Below are 21,483 nucleotides of genomic sequence, written 5' to 3'. Positions count from 1 at the left end.
ATCAGTCCTTCCAGTGAATATTCAGGGTTGATTTCCTTTAGGATTCATTGGTTTGATCTTGCTGTCCAAAGGACTCTGAAGAATCTTCTCCAGCACCACAGTTTGAAAGCATCAGTTCTTCGGTGCTCAGCCTTCTTTATGGTCTAACTCTCACATCCATACATGACTACTGTAGATGATTATTAAAAGTATTATTATCCCTTTTTGTATGTTGGCCAAGTCCATAGTAAAGTAACAAAACCCAAGATGACATAGCTAGTAAGTTCTAGTGTTAGATTTTGAATCCAGGTCGGACTCCATAATCCAAAGTTACGACTAAATTATGTTACCTATCATGTATCTGATAAGTACTATAAAATGCCATTAAAGTATCCTTTTGGATCTTTTCTCAGAGCTACTTTCTAATTATGCTTGAAGTAAACAGTAGGGATTTTTAAAAATCTAAAGTATGGAATGTAATATTTCATTGAAAAAGGAAATAATGAATATAGTCATTTTACCATATACTTGTACTTTGAATGGAACTGTTTTGATACACCTAATGAAACAGATTCAGACATTTTTTTTAAAGTAACATGAGGATGCTGGGGGACCATAGAAAATGTATACAAAGACAAAAACATGAAAAGAATAGGAGTTTATCCAAGTGGACAGTTACTATAATGGAAGAAACAGGAGAAAATAAAAAAAGGAAAAGAAGGGATTGCAGAATATAGACAAGATGGAACAGCAGAAATGAACACTACTTGTGTAATAGGATGTATTTACAATTATCAACTTGCTACTTCAATCAAATATAGACCTTAATGATACTTGGAAAAAGAAGGTGCTTTATATATATATTTAATTGTACTATTTGCTTTATTGCAATGATCTTGAACATTACTTTACAGGAACCGTGAACTTCCTGATGTTCAAGCTGGTTTTAGAAAAGGCAGAGGAACCAGAGATCAAATTGCCAACATCTGCTGGATCATGGAAAAAGCAAGAAAGTTCCAGAAAAACATCTATTTCTGCTTTATTGACTACGCCAAAGCCTTTGACTGTGTAGATCACAAGAAACTGTGGAAAATTCTGAAAGAGATGGGAATACCAGACCACCTGACCTGCCTCTTGAGAAATCTGTATGCAGGTCAGGAAGCAACAGTTAGAACTGGACATGGAACAACAGACTGGTTCCAAATAGGAAAAGGAGAACGTCAAGGCTGTATATTGTCACCCTGCTTATTTAACTTCTATGCAGAGTACATCATGAGAAACGCTGGGCTGGAAGAAGCACAAGCTGGAATCAAGATTGCCGGGAGAAATATCAATCACCTCAGATATGCAGATGACACCACCCTTATGGCAGAAAGTGAAGAGGAACTAAAAAGCCTCTTGATGAAAGTGAAAGTGGAGAGTGAAAAAGTTGGCTTAAAACTCAACATTCAGAAAACTAAGATCATGGCATCTGGTCCCATCACTTCATGGGAAATAGATGGGGAAACAGTGGAAACAGTGTCAGACTTTATTTTTTGGGGCTCCAAAATGATTGCAGATGGTGACTGCAGCCATGAAATTAAAAGACGCTTACTCCTTGGAAGGAAAGTTATGACCAACCTAGATAGCACATTCAAAAGCAGAGTCATTACTTTGTCAACAAAGGTCCATCTAGTCAAAGCTATGATTTTTCCAGTGGTCATGTATGGATGTGAGAGTTGGACTGTGAAGAAAGCTGAGCGCTGAAGAATTGATGCTTTTGAACTGTGGTGTTGGAGAAGACTCTTGAGAGTCCGTTGGACTGCAAGGAGATCCAACCAGTCCATTCTGAAGGAGATCAGCCCTGGGATTTCTTTGGAAGGAATGATGCTGAAGTGAAACTCCAGTACTTTGGCCACCTCATGCAAAGAGTTGACTCATTGGAAAAGACTCTGATGCTGGGAGGGATTGGGGGCAGGAGGAGAAGGGGACGACAGAGGATGAGATGGCTGGATGGCATCACTGACTCGATGGACATGAGTCTGAGTGAACTCCAGGAATTGGTGATGGACAGGGAGGCCTGGCGTGCTGCCATTCATGGGGTTGCAGAGTCGGACACGACTGAGCGACTGAACTGAAGAGTATATAAATCTGATATATTAACTAATGATGGCATGTAGTCATCATGATTAGGAAAACACTTAAAATTATGTTTTACAAAAATTACTAAAATTGACTGTGGTGAAGGTACAAATATCTGTGAATATAATAAAAAATCACTGAATTAAACACTTAAAAATAGGTTTAATTTTTGTATTACCCTTAATTTCTATATTTTTGTATTCCTAATGCAGGTGATATTACATACTGTATATAAAATGTTAGGACAAAGATGGGGGATTTACTGTACTTTCTCCTCAGAGTATTCAGCTATCACTAGAAAACAGCATTCAGAGGACTCATCAGATTAAGTTTTTGTTTTTAATGTATTGTTGAGGCACAGAGTCAGACACGACTGAAGCAACTTAGTAGCAGCAGCAGCAGCAGCTTATTATATAAAAGCTTAGTAGTTTAGCAACAAAAATTAAATGTTATTTCATGATGACCTCTCACTCATTTGGTAAGATGAGTTTCAAATTTTGAAATAATCCTCATAGGTCCTCAGAATTTCTAGAATTTCAAGATATTTAAATTAAACAGCTGTACTATTGAGATTACAGTCCTCCATGTGAATCCTGATTTACCTCAATATCAGTTAGCAACAAGGAAATGGTTTCTTTGTTTTTTTGCTTGTGTTTTTATTTTTCTTTTGGGCAGAAAATCAGCTTTAGGAATTTAGAAACTAGACCACATAATGGAAATTGCATTACCTGCCAATAGTTCTATTAGAAAGGGTCTACTGTAAAGAGTTTTATTTTAACATGTTATGTTATATATAAAATATGTAATGTATTTTATTTTTATATAGTATTACATTTATCATATATTATAAATATAATTAACTATTCAAAATGCTAACTCATTAAATTATTAAATATCACTTATTAGATTGAATTACCTTTGATACATATAAACAATTTAAAACAAGCAAATTTAGCTATTTAAAAAAACAAGCAAAATCTTGTCTCAAGGTCTGCATATTTTTCTGGTAAATATCACATACAGAATTTTTAAAAAAGTAACTCTTTTGAAATGTGGCCCCAAAACTGACTAAAAAGGATTTTTGTTATGGCTAAAGACTTAGGTTTCTGGAACTCCCATGTGAAATAAGAACATTGAGTACACTTAAGAAGTAAATCAAGGGAAAAAAGAGATGTAAATCTGAAGATTTTGTGTCATTTGGAAAAGTCTTATATTTTCAATTTTTGTTTTAAAACTGAAAGAGTAATTCTTAATCATGTTTCAAACAGTGCTCTGCAAAGCAAATTATGTCTTGAAAGAAATATTTTTCATTTGGATTCTTACCAATTATAGTATCTGTAATTTATTAGTTAAATCTAATTATAAATAAAACATTTAATACCCTCTGCAAATGTTTCACCTGCTTTAATTACTCAGTTCCCAAACTGAATTTGGAAATAACAGCATTTAACTTGCATTTTCCTGCTGACTTGATAATTAATCAAATATCTTTGTAAATGTACTTATTTTAAATACATTGGTCAGAATTTTTTATGTTATCGTAGAAGAGCGAAGAGATTTTTTAAAAATCTTTGCATTATATATTTAAATGCTGACAATTAAGTGCATGTTTTCTGATTATAGCTTTTCTTGTGTTAAATGTATGATATATTTCATTTCATTTATTCTCTCGCTACACAATTTCTGTGGGAAATACTAGCTGTTCAGAGACATAGTACTGAAGGCCAACTCTTCAGTACTATGGTTCACAGTAACCATAGCAATAACTGTCCTAAAAATAGAGAGTCCCTATATCAGCACAGATGGAATCATCTTACTGAGGAAGAATCAGGTTCACAGGCAGTGGTATCACCTGGACCCAGGAATCCCATGTGATAGTAACATAATCCAAGAGCATGAAGGTTTAATAAAGATATAAAAGCTTAAAATTAGATTTTATATTTAGACCAGGCTTTATAGTGAAACATAACTTAAAACTAAAACTGTATCTGTAGATGCTAAATGATTTTCCAACAAGGAAACATCACAATTCATATTTTTAGCCACACAAGGATTAAACTCAAGGTATTAATTCCTTCATTCATGGCTTGTAAATGTTTCCTTATATTTGGAACTGATTCTGAAGTTTGAGTCAGTGAGATTGATTCCTGACAGTGATCTTTCACTCCTGAAAATTGCACAGAACTTTGTACCCTCCTAGTAAAAATATATCTTGCCTTATCTTGTAACTCAGGTATTTTTATACTTGCTTTATTCTCTAGCAGGTTATAAATCCTTGAAAAACTTGCCTTATTTATTCTTTTATCTCCTACACAGTGCCTTACACATGATATAAGTTCAACAAATGTTTGATTTGGACTTAATTTGAGTTTTTTTAAATTGAAGCATAATTAACACATTCATTTCAGGTGTGTAACACAATAATTTGATATTTGTATTTATTGTGATATGATCCACAATCTTTAGTTCATACCCATCATCATACATAGACACAGAAGTTTTTTCTTATGATGAGAAAGAACGTTTAAGACTTACTCTCTGGTAAACTTTCAAATATACAATACAGTATAGCAGCTATAGTCACCGTGCTGTACATTACTTCCCCATGACTTGTCTATTTTATAACTGGAAGTTTGTCCTTTCGACTCCCATCACCCATTTCACCCATCCTCCACCCTATACCTTGGCACCCACAGATCTGTTCGCTGTTATCTATGAGATTGGCTGCCTTTTTTTTTTTTGGTCTTTTTGAATTGCACATATAAGTGGGATTGCACATTTGATATTTTTGTTTCTCTGTCTGACTTGTTTCACTTAGCATAAAACTCTCTCTCTCAAGGTCCATTTTTGTTGTCACAAATGACAAGATTTTTGTTTTTTGTAACTGAATACTGTTTCATTTTATACATATATATACCACACTTTATTCATTCATCTGTCAATCTTTCACGTACCTTTTGGCCATTTGTATGTCTTCTTTTAAAAAAAATGTCCATTCATTAATTCTGTTTTTTAACAGATTTTATCACAATTCTTATAATGAGTATAAATCCTCATTTAAACTATTTATACACAATTACACTTCTTCTTTCACAGTACTTTGTGAAAAGGAAACCCTCAATATTTGCTGAATTGAACTGAACATATTTAAAGTAGTTTTACTTAAAATTTTTTCAAAATCAGTTTTTATGAGGACTATAAATTTCTCTTTTTGCCTAACCACCTAAAATATATCCTTTAAAGGGGGAAGGAATAAAAGTAAGTGAGGGGACTTCCCTAGTGGCCCAGTGGCTGACTCCATGTTCCCAATGTAGGGGACCCAGGTTTCACCCCTGGTCAGGGAACCAGATCCTATATGCTGCAACTAAGTGTTCACATGTCACAAGTACAGATCCTGCATGCTGCAACGAAGACCTGGCACGGGCCAAAAAAAAGAGTACATGAGGAAATAAAAACATAACCATCAGATTTTGAGAGTTTCATAATATGTCAGAAATCTTCATCTTGATCAAGCTAGAGAATTTCACCCAATTTATATATTGATCTCTTCTCTTTTTTATCTTCATAAAAGCATTTACCATACTTACTTCATATATTACATCATTTCTTCCCCCTTTCTACTATCCTGCAAAGTCAATTGATTATTCTTGCTAAGGTTAATGAATAGCATAATAAAACGTATGATTCCAAAGAGTTACAAAAGCTAAAATCACCTAGTGGCTTACTTTTGCAGCTATGTAGTGGGTTTGTGTGGCAGCCTGGGCTGTGTGAGAGAGTTGTGAATGCTAGAGTGGGACTGACCTGGTCTTACAGATTAACAGGAAGCATTCTTGTCTGTGCTCAGGGTCCTGTGGTCTCCACAGGCCACAGGAGACACTGAGACATGATCTGTTTGCTCAGGAGACATGATCTGTTTGCTCAGCCATGAACCACATCCATTTGGCTGCAGTGCCACAAGAGTTTCAAAGCTCAACATCTAGCCAACTCCTTGAAGCCCCAGGCTGTTTTCTCTGATGTCCCACACTCCTTTTCACTCTGTCTTACTTACTGAAACCTAACTCCTGCCACATATATAATAAGCCCCATTTCTTCAAGCCCTCAGCACAATGCTTATACTCAATTTACAATTTACCTCATTCCATTTTTGTTGTTGTTCAGTCACTAAGTCATGTCCAACTCTTTGGACCACATGATTGCAGCACACCAAACTACCCTATCTTTTGGAGTCTGCTCAAATTCATGTCCATTGAGTGTGTGATGCTATCTAATCATCTCATCTTCTGCTGTCCCCTTCTCCTTTTGCCCTCAATCTTTCCCAGCATCAGGAGCATTTCCAGTGAGCTGGCTCACTGCATCAGGTCGCCAAAATATTGGAGCTTCAGCTTCAGCATCTGTTCTTCCAATGAATATTCAGTATTCATTTAGGATTGACTGGTTTGACCTCCTTGCAGTCCAAGGGGCTCTCAAGAGTCTTCTCCAGCACCACGATTTGAAAGCATTGATTCTTCAGCACTCAGCCTTCCTTATAGTCCACCTCTCATATCCATACATGACTACTGGAAAAATCATAGCTTTGCCTAGACGGACCTTTGTCAGTAAAGCAATGGCTTTCTAATACACTGTCTAGGTTTGTCATAGCTTTTCTTCCAAGGAGCAAGCATCTTTTAATTTCATGGTTGCAGTCACCATCCACAGTGATTTTGGAGCTCAAGAAAATAAAATCTGTCACTGCTTCCACTTTCCCCCCATCTATTTGCTATGAAGTGATGGGACTGGATGACATGATCTTATATATGTTTTTTATATTGAGTTTTAAGCAAACTTTTTCACTCTCCTTTTTCATCTTCATCAAAAGGCTCTTTAGTTACTCTTCACTTTCTGCCATTAGAATGGTATCATCTGCGTATCTGAAGTTGTTGATATTTCTCCTGGCAATCTTGATTCTAGCTTGCGATTCATCCAGCCTGGTATTTCGCATGATGTACTCTGCATATAAGTTAAATAAAGAAGGTGACAATATACAGCCTTATTGTACTCCTTTCCCAATTTTGAACTAGTCTGCTGTTCCATGTCTGGTCTAACTATTGCTTCCTGATCTGCATAAAGATTTCTCAGGAGACAGGTAAGGTGGTCTGGTATTCCCAACTCTTTAAGAATTTTCCACAGTTTATTGTGATCCACACAGTCATGGGCTTTTTGGCATAGTCAGTGAGGCAGAAGTAGATGTTTCTCTTCTGGAATTCCCTTGCTTTTTCTATGATCCAACAGATGTTGGCAATTTGATCTCTGGTTCCTCTGCCTGTTCTAAACCCAGCTTGTACATCTGAAAGTTCTTGATTCACATACTGCAGAAGCCTAGCTTGAAGGATTTTGAGCATAACCTTACTAGCATGTGAAATGAGCACAACTGTATGGTAGTTTGAACATTCTTTGGCATTGCCCTTCTTTGGGACTGGAATGAAAGCTGGCTTTTTGGCTCAGCAGTAAAGAATCTGCCTGCAATGCAGGAGTCACAGGAGACACAGGTTTGAACCTTGGGTCAGGAAGATCCTCTGGAGGAGGAAATAGCAAACCACTCCAGTATTCTTGCCTGTAAAATCCCATCGACAGAGGAGCTTGGTGTGCTACAGTCCAAAGGGTTGCACAGAGTCAGACATGACTGAGCATGAGCAGCCTAATTCTACTTTGCCTGACTGTTATCTTGCCTCTACCTTGTTAATTCCTTGAGACTAAGACCAGGTATTTTCATCTTTATCTTCTCACTATTGCCTTGTCATCCCATTCTTGGTCCAGATGGATCCAAAGGTTCACCAAAATAAAAATGAAGTTGTGTTTCAAAACTTCTTTGGTTTTAGCCTCCTTTGGGACCAGTGAAGCTGCACCACCCATTCTGACTTATTTTAGGATTGAACACATAAGCTACATGTGACTACAGGTAAGCATTTTTTATACAGCAGAAGTGTGACCAGGTGTTTTTAACAAAGAGCAACATGATTAGAAATTCACTGTGAGAAGGAAAATTTTTTAGTAACAACTATAAAAGCCATCAATTCCAAAAACTTAATCCTTTCAGTAATGTAAAAGCTGCCCAAATACTTTCTTCAACTTTATTTATACAAAAATGCCCTATTGTAGGGTTAGTATTTGTGCCAATAGCATTAGCATTTATTGCTCAATTATGATATCAGCAGCAAGAATACAGGTATTTCTCTTAAGGCATATTTGATGTGAGGACATATTTCAATTCATTCTCCAAATTTATATAACAAATGCTATTGAAATTCCCAATTTTCAACCTGCTGAAATTTTCATAACACCCAGGTGGATCCCAACATTGCTTGCTTAGCATTTGGTCACATGATTAGAAGGTTTAAATTATTTATGGAAATATTTTTATTGAGATATGATGGATATATAACTTTGTATTTGTTTTAGGTATACATTATAATGATTTGGTTGTTGTCATTGTTCAGTCACTCAGTTGTGTCTGTCTCTTTGTGACCCCACGGACTGCAGCACGCCAGGCTTTCCTGTCCATCACCATCTCCCTGAATTTACCCAAACTCATATCCATTAAGTTGGTGATGCCATCCAACCATCTCATCCTGTGTCATCCCCTTCTCCTCCTGCCCTCAATCTTTCCCAGAATCAGGGTCTTTTCAAATGAGTCAGCTCTTTGCATCAGGTGGCCAAAGTATTGGAGTTTGAGATTCAGCATCAGTCCTTCCAGTGAATATTCAGGGTTGATTTCCTTTAGGATAGATTGGTTTGATTTCCTTGCAGTCCAAGGGACTCTCAGAGTCTTCTCCAACACCACAGTTCAAAAGCATCAATTCTTTGAAACTCAGCCTTCTTTATGGTCCAATTCTAACACCCATACATGACTACTGGAAAATCATAGCTTTGACTATATGGACCCTGGTTGGCAAAGTAATGTCTCTGCTTTTTAATATGCTGTCTAGGCTTGTCATAGCTTTTCTTCCAAGGAGCAAGCGTCTTTTAATTTCATGGCTGCATTCACCATCTGCAGTGATTTTGGAGCCCTAGAAAATAAAGTTTGTCACTGTTTCCATAGTTTCCCCACCTATTTGCCATGAAGTGATGGGACCAGATGCCATGATCTTAGTTTTTTGAATGTTGAGTTTTAAGCCAGCCTTTTCACTCTCTTCTTTCACCTTCATCAAGAGACTCTTCAGGTCCTCTTCACTTTCTGCCATAATGCTGGTGTCATTTATATATCTGAGGTTATTTATATTTATCCCAGAAATCTTGATTCTAGCTTCTGCTTCATCCAGCCCAGCATTTCACATGATGTACTCTGTATATAAGTTAAATAAGCAGGGTGACAATATACAGCCTTGATGTATTCCTTTCCCAATTTTGAACCAGTCTGTTGTTCCATGTCCAGTTCTAACTGTTGCTTCTTGACCTGCATACAGGTTTCTCAGGAGGCAGGTCAGGTGGTCTGGTATTCCTACCTCTAAGAATTTTCCACAGTTGGTTGTGATCCATATAGTCAAAGGCTTTAGCGTAGTCAATGAAGCAGAAGTAGATGTTTTTCGGGAATTCCCTTGCTTTTTCTATGATCCAACAGATGCTGGCAATTTGATCTCTGGTTCCTCTGCCTTTTCTAATTCCAGTTTGAGCATCTGGGAGTTTTGGGTTCACATACTTTTGAAGCCTAGGTTGGAGAATTTTGAGCATTACTCTGCTAGAATGTGAAATGAGTGCAATTGTGCTATAGTTTGAACACTCTTTGGCATTGCTCTTCTTAGAGATTGGAATGAAAACTGACTTTTCTAGTCCTGTGGCCTCAGCTGAGTTTTCCAAATTTGCTGGCATATTGAGTGTAGCACTTTAACAGCATCAACTTTTATGATTTGGTGTATGTATATATTACAGTAAGTTTAGTTAACATCCATCATTCACAGTTAAACACTTTTTTTCTTTGCTATAAGAACTTTTAAGACCTATTCTCTTAAAAATTTCCCAGAAACTTTTCATAGAAAAACTGGTAAAAATGGTCGTGGCCTGTCTGGTTTAGCTCCTGAAGACTGGGGTAGGGGACATTTCCAAGTCAGGTCTGAACAGAGTGCTGAGAGCCAGAAATAGGAAATCCTTTCCAAATGGATTGTGTAATTACAAAGAGAGTGTACATAGATTAAAATTCAAGGGGACTGTCAATCCAGGAAGGCAAAGAACACAAATAGGACAATTCTGGACAGTAAATGACAGACCATCTGAATGAGAGCTGGAGACAGCTGGTATTGCCTGAGACTGGATCTCATGTTTTAGGGCTGATCTGATTCATTTAAAGAGTCTGGAATGGAGCAGACCCTAAACTTCATATTTTGTCAAAGTTACAGGAATACCATGTCTATTGTTCAGTCAGTTTTGGTCCAAAAGGAAAGTTGTGGGATAGGGTGATCAGTCAGTCATTTCATATCACTGGTTTAAAGCAACTTTTCATGTTATTTGGTACCATTTTATTCATGTTTCCTGTATTTGTGTTTCATTGAGTTTCTTTGGTCTATGGGTTTATAGTTTTTATCTAATTTGAAGTTTTCAGTCACTGTTTATTCCAGTGTTTTTTTCTGCCCCAATTGCCTATATTTTAGGTTGTTTAAAGTTTTATTAAACTTCCCTGATAGTTTTTTTTTTCCTTCATGTGTTTCATTTTGGATAGTTCTGTTGTTTTGCCTTCAGATTCACTAATGTTTTCTTTTTGCATATTTCATCTGCTGCTAACCTCATGCAATATATTTTTCACCTCAGACATTGTAGTTTGCATCTAGGATTTTAATATGGGTCTTTTAAATCTTTCATATCTTGATTGAACATGCTCAATATTTCCTCTACCTTCTTAAACATATAGAATAGTATCTGTTTTAATATCCCTGTCCTCTACTTCTATAAGCTATGGTTTTTCTGAGTCTGATTTTATTGATTGATTGTTGTCTTCCTTATGGTTTGTATTTTCCTGTTTCCTTGCATTTTCTTGTAATTTTTGAGTTAAGTGCTAGACATTGTGAACTTTACATTTCTAGGTGCTGGATATTCCTGTATTTTTGAGTTTTGGTCTGGAAATGCAGTTAAATTATTTATAAATAGTTAACTCTTTAAAAAATATTTATTTATTTATTGGGCTGACTCAGGTCTTAGTTGCAGCATGCAGGGTCTTTGTTGTGGTGTGCAGACTTTCTAGTTGCAGACATTGCAGAGCTGCATAGGCTTATTTCCCTGACCAGGGATTGAACCCACATTCCCTAAATGGCAAAGCAGAGTCTTAAGCACTGGCCCACCAAGGAAGTCCCAAAGAGATAAATCTTTCTGAGGCTTGCTCTTCAGCTTTGTTTTATGGAACTGTTAGTCTAGGACTAATTTTTCCCTACTACTTAATGAAACACAAATTAAAAGATTTTCCATTTTGTGTGATATGAATTTGAACTATTTTTGTCCCTGTATGAGCTTTGAGAATTGTTTCCTTTGTTCCTGTCAGGTAGTTCTTCCCCAGAATTGGATGATTTCTTTCCTCATATGCACTAATTCATATTCAGCTGAAAACTTGAGGGACACTCTCATCTCTGGGACTTTGCCCTGTGAACTCTAGCCACTCTGTCTCCTCAATTTAAAGAGACTACCAGTAGAGGGATATATGACCATTAAAACAAAAGATAATTAAATTCTAGTTGACAAAAAGAAGAGAGTCAAAGACAGAACCATTATTTAAGGGACAAACGAAAGAAAGTCTGTAAAGAGATTGAGAAGGAAAGATCAGAGAGGTGGGAGATATATCTGGAGAGAGTTGGTTCCTAGAAGTGAAGAAAGAAAGGGTTGTTTCTGGTTTCTTCCCCTGACGGATGAGGTTGGTTTGGTGGCTTCTGAAGGCTTTGTGCCTGCATCCTGGTGGGAGGGGAGTTTTTTCCCTCTGATGGGCAGGGCCATGTGAGGTGATATGTTTTGGGGTGTCTGTGGGTAGCCCTGTCTGCTGGTGGTTGGGTGTGTGTTCCTGTCTTGCTTGTTGTTTAGGTGAGGTGTCCAGTGCTGCAGTACTGCAGGCAGTTGAGTGGTGCCAGGTCTTGGATTTGGGTGGAGGTCTTCGTGGGAGTTCTCTCTGAGTAATACTCCCTGGGGTCAGAAGTTCTCTGGTGATCTAACATCCTGGACTCAGCGCTCCCATCCCAGAGGCTCAGGCCCAACTTCTGGTCAGGGAACCAAGACCCCAGAAGCCGTCATGGCAATAAAAGGGATTAAAACAAACAGACCCCGCCTCCCACCCCCCCCCCAAAAAAAAGCAAAATACAAAACCCAGACGAAGGGTAAAAGAAAAACCAGGCAGATAGAAACAAAAACAAAGGAACATACATACACACACACCCATATATACACAAAAGAAATCAAAACAGACCAAGGAAAACAAAACCCAAGAGTCCAACAAAGTCAGGTCAGTTCTTTTGACCCGATGAACAAAAGAAACAAAAATTAAATCAATCAGTTAAAAACAAAACTAACTAAAACAGAAAACAAAACCAAAGCAGAGTGCCAACTGAACAATAAAGCAAAGAAAACAAAACAAACAAAAATGGTGGGGGTAAAAAAGAAAAAATAGAAATGCAAAGTTAAACAGAAGTATGTAAAAAAGATCCACATATATTAAAGAAAAACAACAACAACAAAAAGAACCCCCAGAAAACAAACAAAACAAGCCAAAAAAGCACAGAACAGCAGAAAGCTAAACAGAAATAAAATATATAAAATAAAAAGTAAGATTTAAAAAAATCTCAAAAACCTAAATAGAAATAATAATAGTAATAAAAATAACAACCACAACAGAGAAAATAGAGAGAGAGAGAAACAAAAACAAAAACAACAAAAAAGGAAAAAAACCAGAACCCACAACAGAAGGAATCGAAACATAAGAATAATAATAAATATTTTCTCAGGTCTCAGCTGTCAGCATCCTTTCCCCTCACTGTGAGCCACAGCCCATCTCCACTTCCCTAGGAGGCCCTCCAGTGCCCGGGGAAAGCTGGTCGACCTGCTGTGAGGACAGACTCTGATCTGGCCCTACTGCTGGGTATGCTTGTCCCCAATGTCTGCAGCTGCCAGAGCTAGAGGGTTTTCTTTTCAGGGAACATTCTGTGTCTTCAAATATTCCACAGACACAGAGTCTACCTAGTTGATTGTATGGATTTAATCTGCAGCTTGTGCGGCTGATGAAAAGGTTTTTGATCTTCTTCCTTAGGCACTCTGCCCCTGGAGCTCAATTGTGGTTTTATCCCCACATCTACCTGCTGGCCATCCATAAGAGTCTACTCCCAAGGCTGCCCTGGAGGACTTGGGTCCGCCCGAGTGATGACCAGAAGTGGAGATGGCATGGCTGCCTGGATCGTGGAGACTCCCATAGCACCAAGCGCACAGGGAAGCCGGTGGCCATGGGCACAAGAGATATGACTCTATTAGGAGTCTTTTCTAGCTTCTGGCAGCTGGTGTTTGAAGGGCTGCCCTCGCTGGGATCCTTCTCTATTGCTCAGGGGCCAGTGCTGGGGAAGAGAGAGCTACATTGATGGCTCCTCCCCCTGCATGTGAGTCAGCAGTAGCGCCCTGCTTCCAGAGCCGCCCTGTTTCCCTTAAAAGGCATTCCCTGCTGCAGAGTTCCTCCTTTTCTTCAGGTCATCTCCTCGCAATCAGCAGCAGTCCTCACCCTGGGTTTGCTCTCCAGTCTGGCAACCCACTCCACTACTCTTGCCTGGCAAATCCCATGGACGGAGGAGCCAGGTAGGCTGCAGTCCATGGGGTCGCTAGGAGTCGGACACGACTGAGTGACTTCACCTTCACGCATTGGAGAAGGAAATGGCAACCCACTCCAGTGTTCTTGCCTGGAGAATCCCAGGGACGGGAGAGCCTAGTGGGCTGCCGTCTATGGGGTCGCACAGAGTTGGACACGACTGAAGCGACTTAGCAGCAGCAGCAGCTACATGCTCCAGCTCCCAGCTGCCATGTGCCATCGGTGGACGTGCATCCTGGGACAGGTTATGTAGGGCCGCGGCTCGGATTGTCTGTGTGGTTTTCACTTTATTCAGGCTGTCATGGATCAGCTCCTTCACCCTCTGACAGCCTCAAATGCTTTCCTTTCTGTCCCAACTGATTCCTCTGGATGTGGGAATCTCTCCTCTGCTTCAGCTCGCCCAGTACTGACTCTCCTCTTCCTTCTTTCTTTCTTTTGTCCTACCCAGATATGCAAGTATCCATATAATTCTTTCCAGTGGTCAGGGACTCCTGCTAGTATTCAGGTCGTATTCTGTGAGAACTGTTGCATCTATAGATGTATTCTTGATACATCCATGGAGAGAGATGTACTCCATGTCCACCTACTCCTCCACCTTCTTGAGCCCCTTCTGTTTCTTCCTTTTTTACTGCTGACTACTGTTCCATTTTATAGATATACTCACATGGTTTATCCATTTGCCTTTAGGCGAGTATTTAAGTTATTCCTAGTTTTGGATTATTATTAGAGGAGCTGCTATAAAAATTAATATGCAAGCCTTTGTATATATATTACATATTATTTCTCTTGAGTAGTGCTTAGGAGGGCTTTTGTTTTATTATATGCTAAGTGCAGCCATGAAATTAAAAGACGCTTACTCCTTGGAAGGAATGTTATGACCAACCTAGATAGCATATTCAAAAGCAGAGACATTACTTTGCCAACAAAGGTCCGTCTAGTCAAGGCTATGGTTTTTCCAGTGGTCATGTATGGATGTGAGAGTTGGACTGTGAAGGAGGCTGAGCGCCAAAGAATTGATGCTTTTGAACTGTGGTTTTGGAGAAGACTCTTGAGAGTCCCTTGGACTGCAAGGAGATCCAACCAGTCCATTCTAAAAGAGATCAGTCTTGGGTGTTCTTTGGAAGGACTGATGCTAAAGCTGAAACTCCAATACTTTGGCCACCTCATGTGAAGAGTTGACTCATTGGAAAAGACTCTGATGCTGGGAGGGACTGGGGGCAGGAGGAGAAGGGGACGACAGAGGATGAGATGGCTGGATGGCATCACCGACTCGACGGACGTGAGTCTGAGTGAACTCCGGGAGATGGTGATGGACAGGGAGGCCTGGCGTGCTGTGGTTCATGGGGTCGCAAAGAGTCGGACAGGACTGAGCGACTGAACTGAACTGAACTGAAGTGTACTTTATAACAAATAGCTAAACTGTTTCCCAAGTTTTATTATGTTACATTTCTGCCAGTAACGTATGTTGTAGTTATTTCACATTCTTACTGATTCTTCGTATTGTCAACTGTTTGGATTTTAGCCATTCCTGTAGGCTTTTAATTTTCATTTCTCTGATAACTAATGATATTGAGTAGTTTCTCATACACTTATTGGCCATTGTGTATCCTATTTTGTGAGGTGTCTGGGCAAAGTTTTTGCCCATTTAAAAAATGAGTCATTTGATTTATTATTCAGAGTAAGAATTCTTCATATATTCAGGCTTTATGTCCTTTGAAGATATATATTGAAGCCCAAATCTATGGTTTGCCTTTTCATTTCTTTAAATAAAACAAAACAAAACATTTATTTATGTATTTGGCTGCTCCAGGCCTTAGTTGTGGCACCCAGGATCTTTAGTTGTAGCATGCAAACTTTTAGTTTTGGTGTTTGAGATCTAGTTCTCCGATCAGGGATCCAAATCCACGCTCCTCAGTGGAAGTGCAGAGTCTTAACCACTGGGCTGCCAGGGAAGTCCTATTTTTATTTTTTTTCAATGAGGATATTTTCAAGGAAAGATTTAAAATTTTTGATTTGTAAATGTTTTCTGCTATGAGTTTGTGCTTGTTTGTGCTCTAAGAAATCTCTGCCTACTCCAAAGTTTCAAAGATTTTTCTACTCTGTTTTCTTCTAAGAATTTTATAGAATACAGCAATGAAAATCAATTGAGCATAAAAAGAAAGGCACAAATGAATATGGTTTGTTTTCATCTGTATAGAGCGCAAAAATAGTAAAAACTAAGCTATATTGTTTAGAGATGCATATGTAAATGGTAAAACTTATAAAGTCAAGAAAATTCTTATCTCCAAATTTGAGATAGTGGTTACCTCTTAGGGGAGAACGTGGGTTATGATAAAGGATGGGCACACAGGGGGCTCTGAAATGATCCTATTTTGCGCCTTTGGGTGGCAGTTACATGGATGTTTGATTTACCATTCTTTATTAATGTATGTATTTATGTTTAGTGCACATTTCTGAATTCTTTTGCATTTCACAGTCTTCAAACATTCAAGGAGCCTTAACTACATTATTATTCTTAACTCTGGGATTAAAACAAAAGAAAAGAAAACCTTAATAGAAGGGTTGGAAAATAGAAAAACAGAAAAATAGAGATGAAAGACAAAGAAAAAATAGGACAAAAAGCACAGAGCAAGTTCAGGAGGGGCAATGTAAAAAAGAAGGAAAAAATGAAAGGAAGGAAGGAAAATAAAAGAAACAGAGAAAAATGGATAGGACAGATCACCAGCTAAATATTTAAAGTCTCCTAGAACTTAAGGATGTATTTCCAGATTGAAGACTCTGAGTGTGAAGCACAGTGAAGTCAAATAGTGGATGTACAGCATGTACTGTGAAATTTCAGAGTACCTAAGAATAATGAAAAGATGCTACATACTTCTTATACTAGTCATAGTCCTCCAGAAAAATAGGACCAATGATGTATAAAGAGATTTAAAGTGATTTATTTTGAGGAATCACCTCATTGGTTATGGAAACTACATCCTATGATTTGCAAGCTAAAAACCCAGGAAAGCCGGTGGTATAAGTCCCAGTCCAAGTCTGAAGGCCCAAGAATTGGGAACACTAACATTCGAAGGCAGTAGAGGATGGGAGAAAATAGTTGCAAGTGAAAGTGAAAGTGTTAGTCATTCAGTCATGTCCAGCTTTTTTCGACCCCATGGACTAGCCCATCAAGCTCCTCTGTCCATGGAATTTTCCAGGCAAGAATACTGGAGTGGGTTGCCATTCCCTTCTCCAGGGAATCTTCCTGACTCAGGGATCAAGCCAGAGTCTCCCACATTGCAGGCAAATTCTTTACCGTTTTCAATAAGGGACTTGTATCCAGAAAATATAAAAAATTCTGACAACTCAATAATAAAGAGACAAATAATTTTTAAATGGGTAAAGGATCTGAATAGATATTCCTCCAAGAAAAATATACAACTGACCAATAAGCTCATGAAAAAATGTTCAACATCATTAGTCATCAAGGAAATGCAAACTAAAACGACAATGAGATACCATTTAATACTCACTAGGTTGGCTAGAATCAAAAAGTCAGATAATAACAAGTGTTGGTATGGATGTGGAGAAATTGGAAACTTCATATACTGTTAGTGGGGATGAGAAATGGAGTGGTCACTTTAGAAAACAGCCTGGAACTTCCACAAATGATTAAATTAGAGTTACTGTATAAACCAGCAATTCTACTCCTAGGTATAAACTCAAAAGAAATGAACGTATGTCCATGAAAATACTTATACACAAATGTTTATAGCAGTATTCTAGCCAAAAACAACCCAAATTCCATCTACTAATGAATGTCTAAACAAAATGTGTTATATTCATACAAAGAAATATTACCCAGCCATAAAAAAGAACAGAGTTACTGATACATGACATAATATGGATGAATCTTGAAAAATCCTACTAATTTTATGGGTGTGTTAAACCTACCTTGCACCCCTGGGATAAATCCCACTTGGTTGTGGTGGAAACCACACTTATTTTTAAATGTTACTGGATTCAGTTTGCTATTATTTTGTTGAGGACTTTTGCATCCATATACATAAGATATTGCCTGCAGTTTCCTTTGCCGTGATGTCTTTGTCTGGTTTGGGTATTATAGTAATAATGGTCTCATAAACTGAGTTGGAGAGTGTTCCTTTCTTTTTATTGGTTAAATTGTGTCCTACACCCTTGTCCCTACCCCAGAGCATATATTAAAGCCCTAACTCACATTCTGTAGGTTGTCTTTTCATTTTCCTGATTGTATCATTTGAAGCATGAAAGGTTTTAATTTTGAGGACGTCACATTTATCTATTTTTTCCTTTGTTGCTAAGTCTTTGGGGTCATATCTAAGAATCCTTTGCCAAATCTAAGATCATTAAGTTTTACCCCTATGTTTTTCCTAAAAATGTATAGTTTTAACTCTAATGCTTAAGTCTTTGATTAATTTCACATTGATTTTTATATATGGTGTGAAATAGTGGTCCAACTTTATTCTTTGACCCATGGAAATATATTTGTCCCAGCACTATTTGTGGGAAAGACTATTTCTCCCATTGGATAATCTCAGCACTCTTGTCTAAAATCAATTGACCATACACATATGGGTTTATTTCTGGGCTCTTCATTTTGTTTCATTGATCTATGTATCTATCCTTCTGCCAGTACCACACTATTTTATAATTCTTTTTTTTAAACTTATTCCTAAGTTTAGATGCCCTTTATAAAGTTGTGGATTCCCTGGTATCCATAGCCCTAATTCCTAGGACCTCGCAATGTTACTGTAGTCACAGATAAGGTCTTTAAAGAGGTAAAGTTAAAATGAGGCTTTTAGGATGGCCCTAATCCCTAATCTTATAATTCCTTATAAGAAAACATGCAGAAAGACACCGGCATACAGAGGAAACAGCTTGTTGGGACACAGCGAGAAGACTGCTATCTAAAGTCCAGGACAGAGGCCTCAGAAGTAGCCAACCTTACTGATGTCTTGGCTTCAAATTTCTAACCTCTACAACAGTGAGAAATAATTTTCTGTTGTTTATGTTTCCTAGTCTGTGGTGTTTTTGTTATAGCAACTTGTTTTGCAGTGCATCCACTCCATGTGTGAGACTTCAGATTGTGGGGGGCTCCCACGTATAATCCCAAGCTGCAAATTGATATCATAGTCAGTTTGCATGAAAAAACGCAGTTCTGGCTTTTCTGTAACTTTTACAATGCTGTTTGTTTCACCTTGTGAGCCACAAGATTTTCCAGACCCCAGAGGCTTAGACAGGTCCACAGGGCTCAAGAAATTCCAGAACCCACTCCTTTTCTTATCTAAAGTGCCACTTGATTTGGTGGTAACAGTTGGTATGCTTGCAGGCAGGTATGTAGTCCAGGAAGGGTCAGAAGTCGGTCAGAGGCCTGCTCTCCTACTTCTGAAGCCTGAACAAAACTGTTTCCATTTTAATTTGTCTAACACAACCCCAGCAAACTAATACACTCCTCTTCTGCTTTTTGGAAGAGTTTGTAAAGATTATTCTTCCTTAAGAGTTTGGTAGAATTTACAAATGAAACTGAGTCTGAGCTTTTCTTTGTGGGTAGATTTTTAAATTTCTTCACCTTTTAAAAATTAATTAATTATTTTTTTATTTTTGGCAGTACTGAGTCTTCATTGCTGCACAAGGGCTTTCTCTACCTGTGGAGAATGAGGGCTACTCTCTAGTTGTATAGATCTACAAAGTGACAATCTGAGTAGTTGTCTATTTCTTCTTGAGTCAGTTTTGATAATTTGTGTCTTTCTAGGAATTTGTCTATCTAGGTTGTCTAATTTGTTGTAGTACAATTATTCATAGTGTTCCTTTATAATCCTTTTGATTTCTGTTGGATCAGTAGTAATGTACCCTATTTCATTTCTGAGTAATTTGAAATTTCTTTTCCTCTTGGTCAATGTAGCCAAAGATTTGCAATTTTTTTCACCTTTTCAAAAAATTATTTTTGGGAACTTCCTTGGTGGTCCATTGGTTAAGAATCCACCTGCCAATGCAGTGGACATGGGTTTGAGCCCTCCTCTGGGCTCCACGTGCTTCAGGGCAACTAAGCCCAAGAGCAGCAACTACCGAAGCCCAGGCTCTAGAGCGCGTGCTCGGCAACAAGAGAAACCACTTCAGTGAGAAGTCCACACAACACAGCTAAAGAGTAGCCCCCACTCGCTGCAACTAGAGAAAGCCTGAGCACAGCAATGAAGACCCAGCACAGTTAAAAAATTAATAACTAAATTATTAAAAATCAGCTTTTTGCTTGTTTAATTGATTTTCTCTATTGTTTTTCTATTCCACTTTAATCTGTATTATTTTCTTGCTTCTGGCTGCTTTAGGTTTTGTTTGCTCTTCTTTTACCCATATCTTAAAGTCGAAGTTTAGGTTATTGATTTGAGATCTTTCTTTTTGCTTAATATGGACATTTAAAGTTATAAATGTCTCTCTAAGCACTGCTTTAGCTCTACTTCAAAAGTTTTGAAATGTTGTGCTTGATTTTCATTCACCTCAAAGTATTTTCAGATTTTCCTTTTGATTTCCTTTTTGACCCACTGGTTACTTAGGAGTGTGTTATTTATTTTCCACAGATTTGTTATTTATTTTCCACAGACTTGTAAGTTTTACCCATTTTCCCTGTTATTGGCTTCTAATTTCATTTCACTGTGGCCAGAAAACATACTTTATATTATTTCTGTTCCTTTAAATTTATTGAGGTGTGTTTTAGAGCCTGGCAGATGGTATAGCCTGGATAATATTCCATGTACACTTGAATATATATTCCTATATGGTGATAATGTACATTCTATTGCTGGGTGGAGTGTTCTATGGCTGTCAGTTAGGTCTAGCTGGTTTATGGCATTGCTCAAGCCTTCTATTTTTCTTTTTGACTATCTGTCTCATTCTGTCCATTATTGAAAGTAGAATGTCAAAGTTTTCAACTGTCATTGTTGATTCTTCTATGTCTTATTTATTGTTGTAAGAACTGTTGGACCTATGGAAGTCTCCATAGATTTTTTATTTTTTTAAATCCAGCCTAGCAAACTTTCCTTTTGGTTGGATCATTTAATCTATTTTAATTTAATGTTATTATTGTTACTGGATTTGCATGGCTCATTTTTCTTTTGGTTTTCTATTTGTCATATGTCTTTCTTGTCCCTCTGTTCCTCTTTTGTTGCTTTCTTTTACATTAAGGAAATATATTCTAATAAAGCATCTTAATTTCTTTAATTATTTTTCACTATATATTTTTCAAATTGTTTCAGAGGTTGCTCTGAGGTTTACCATATATAGCTTAATTTATCAGAAGCAGCTTTGGATTTACACCAGTTAATTCCAGTTTTATATAGAAACATTACTCGTGTATAGCTGTACTCCCTTCTTCCTGCGTGACCACCACTTTGTGGCATTTTATTATATATATATATATAAAGCATCAATTAATGTTATACAACCAACAATGCATTGTTATTATACTACTTTACAGTCTGTAATCATTTCTTTATCCCAATGTAGCTTTTCTCCCACCCACCTCTTTTGTGCTGTTATTAGCAAATACATTACACGTATTAATTTTATGTTACAGGCACAATCAT

Source organism: Bos grunniens, chromosome 2, assembly GCF_055505025.1.
Source record: "Bos grunniens cultivar Pamir isolate PY7600 chromosome 2, Bosgru_T2T1.0, whole genome shotgun sequence".
Classification (NCBI taxonomy): domain Eukaryota; kingdom Metazoa; phylum Chordata; class Mammalia; order Artiodactyla; family Bovidae; genus Bos; species Bos grunniens.
The sequence above is the reverse complement of the archived record's forward strand: the minus strand, read 5'-3'. Positions refer to the sequence as shown.